Below are 568 nucleotides of genomic sequence, written 5' to 3'. Positions count from 1 at the left end.
TTTTGATAAATCTACAAAAATGTCAACAATTCTGTGTTTTTCTGTCAATATGGGGTGCTGTGTGTACATTAATGAGGAAAAAAAATTAACTTAAATGATTTTAGCAAATGGCTGCAATATAACAAAGAGTGAAAATTTACATTAATATTATTATTGTAAAACAAATGCACTGTAAAATAAAATGTATCGGATTTCCAATAACAACCCTAATTATTGTTTTTGAGAACTAACTTGTGTTTTTGTTAGTAATCATACAAGTATTATATAATGAAGTAGCAGTCATTAGATGAAGTACTGAGGCTGGAGCCTGTGTTTTGTCATGTATGTTGTATGTTGTATGTTGGTCTCACACTGACACCTGCTGCTGCAGACGAGCATCACACACCAGTAAAAGCTGCTGTTTGAGATCAAACACTCAGATCAATTGTTCAACTCAAATTGTTGGGGAAAAAATACAAATAAAAATCACACAAATGTACACTGAAATAAGGATCCTGGCACTGGCACAGAAAATATAGTAAACTACAAACATAAACAAACAAAAAACTTTAACTGAAATTAAAAAAGT

The sequence above is a fragment of the Sinocyclocheilus grahami genome, unplaced genomic scaffold (assembly GCF_001515645.1).
Source record: "Sinocyclocheilus grahami isolate Dianchi unplaced genomic scaffold, SAMN03320097.WGS_v1.1 scaffold923.1, whole genome shotgun sequence".
Classification (NCBI taxonomy): Eukaryota; Metazoa; Chordata; class Actinopteri; order Cypriniformes; family Cyprinidae; genus Sinocyclocheilus; species Sinocyclocheilus grahami.
Note: the sequence above shows the minus strand (reverse complement) of the source record.